The 2,538-nt window shown below is 33.9% G+C and overlaps 1 protein-coding gene across 4 annotated transcripts in view; it reads left to right on the top strand.

The window, feature by feature from the left end:
• GPRASP2 (G protein-coupled receptor associated sorting protein 2) overlaps positions 1–2,538 on the top strand; it is a 118,764-nt gene that overhangs the window by 80,799 nt on the left and 35,427 nt on the right. The gene's annotated exons all lie outside the window — the stretch shown is intronic.

The raw sequence follows: 2,538 nt of genomic DNA, 5'->3' as shown, positions 1-2,538 counted from the left end.
CATCACACCACACTGCACAGACAACAGAAATAGATAAATTGGACTTCATCAAAATTAACAACCTTTGTACATCAGCAAATACTATCATGTTTTCACATATAAGTGGAACAGGAGAAACTTAGCAGAGGACCATGGGGGAGGAGAAGGGGGAAAATAGTTGGGGAGAGGGAGGAGGCAAACCATGAGAGACTCTTGAATACTGAGAACAAACTGAGGGCTGATGAGGGTGGGGGAGGGGAAAGGGGGTGATGGGGATGGAGGAGGGCACTTGTGGGGATGAGCACTGAGTGTTATATGGAAACCAACTTGACAATAAAAATATGAAAGAAAAAAAAGAAGATACTATAAAAAAGTGAACAGATAACTTGAATGGGAGAAAATATTTGGAAATGATATATTTGAAAAGTGATTAATATCCAGAATATGTAAAGAATGCCTAAAACTAAATAAGAAGAAAGTAAATAACCCAATTAAGAATGAGTAAAGGACTTAAATAAACATTTCTCCCAAGAAGATATACAAATGGTTAATAAGCACATGAAAAAGATGTTTAACATTATTAGTCATTAGTAAAATGCAAATCAAAACCACAGTGACATACCATTTTATAACTACTAGGATAGCTATAATTTTTTAAAGAAAAGAAAATACTGGTGGTATTTTGATAGGGATTGCTTTAAATGTGTAGATTGCTTTGGGTACTATAGACATTTTAACAATGTTTTTCCAATATAAGCATGAAAAATAACAAGTGTTAGCAAGGATGTGGAGAAACTAGAACACTTTTACATTGCTGGTGGGAATGTAAAATAGTGTGGTCAGTGTGGAAAACAGATTGGCAGCTTCTTACATGGTTAAACATATAACTACCATATGACCCAGCAATTTCACACCTAGCTATATACCCAAAGCAATCGAAGGCAGTTACNCCTTCTTCTCCCCCATGGTACTCCGTTAAGTTCCTCCTAATCCTCCTATACATGCAAACATATGGTGTCTGTCTTGAAGGCAGTTACTTGAATAGATATGTCTGTACCAGTGTTCTTGCACAATTATTCACAATAGCTTAAAGGTGGAAACAACCTAAGTGTCCATTGGTAGATGAATGGGTATACAATATTTGATATGTACATTTAATGGGAATTTTAACTAGCCATAAGAAGGAATGAAATTCTGATATATACTACACCATGGATTGGCCTTTAAGAAATTATGCTTATTGGTAAGGCAGGCACAAAATGGCAAATACATGATTCCACTTGTGTGAGATACATAGAATGGGCAAATTTATGGAAACATAAAGTAGAATAGTAGTCAGTAGTAGTAGTAGTAGTAGTAGTAGTAGTAGGAACTTAAGGGAGGAGGGAAAGAGGAGTTATTGTTTATTGGGCATAGTGTTTTTGTTGTGAATGATGAGAGTGATTTGGTATAAATAGTAGTGACAGTTATAAACCATTGTGAATGTATTTAATGCAACTGACTTATCCACCTAATAATGGTTAATATGATAAATATTATGTATATATATTTTACCACAATAAATTAATGGCATTTCGTCAAGTGTGACCTATATGAGGAAAAATAACAAAATGTGTTCCACCAAAATAAACTGTAATTGGTTCAAAGATTTAAATACAAATTTTCAAATATAAAAGCACTGGGAGAAAATATTAGAGATTTTTCTTAACCTATATTCCTGGTGAGAGAAAATGTCATTGCAGGTTAGATAGAAATCAATGGGTACATTAAAAAATATTGATAAAGTTAAATGATAATGTTAACATGACTGAGGGGCACCTGAGTGGCTCAGTTGGTTAAGCATCTGACTCTCGATTTCAGCTCAGATCATAACTCATGGTTTGTGGGATCAAGCCTCACATTGGGCTCTGTGCTGCAGAGTCTGCTTGGGATTCTCTCTCTTCTCTCTCTCTGTCTCTCTCAAAACAAATAAACATTTAAAAAAATAATGTTTAAAAAGAAATTAATATTAACGTGATTCATAATACCATTAAGATTTGCTGGTGAATTAATCTTATATATAGAAAATCTTAAGAAATTTACTAAAAAACTATTAAAACTAGAAAGTTCAGCAAATTTTCATGATAAAATACAAATATACAAAAATAATTTGTATTTCTATACAGTAAAAATGAGCAAACCAACAATGACATTTTTTTAAAAAACTATATAATAGCATCAGAAAAAAAAATTAAAGACTTTGGAATACATTTAACCAAAGACAAGTGTAAAATTTATGCACTGAGAACACAAAGTATTGTTTAAAGAAATTTTAGAAGACCTAAAAACATGGAAAGACACCCTATGTTTATGAATTGGAAAACTCAAAAATTTTAAGTTAACAATACTAACCAGAGACGCCTGGGTGGCTCAGTTCATTGAGCATCCAACTCTTGATTTTGGCTTATGGGTTCATGGGATTGAGTGCTGCATCAAGCTCCACACTGAGCATGGAGCCTGCTTGGGATTCTCACTCTCTCTCTCTCTCTCTCTCTCTCTCTCTCTGCCCTGACCCCACTC

This window comes from Crocuta crocuta, unplaced genomic scaffold (genome assembly GCF_008692635.1).
Source record: "Crocuta crocuta isolate KB4526 unplaced genomic scaffold, BGI_CrCroc_1.0 scaffold1373, whole genome shotgun sequence".
Classification (NCBI taxonomy): Eukaryota; Metazoa; Chordata; class Mammalia; order Carnivora; family Hyaenidae; genus Crocuta; species Crocuta crocuta.
Note: the sequence above shows the minus strand (reverse complement) of the source record. Positions and strands in the feature narration are given on the sequence as shown.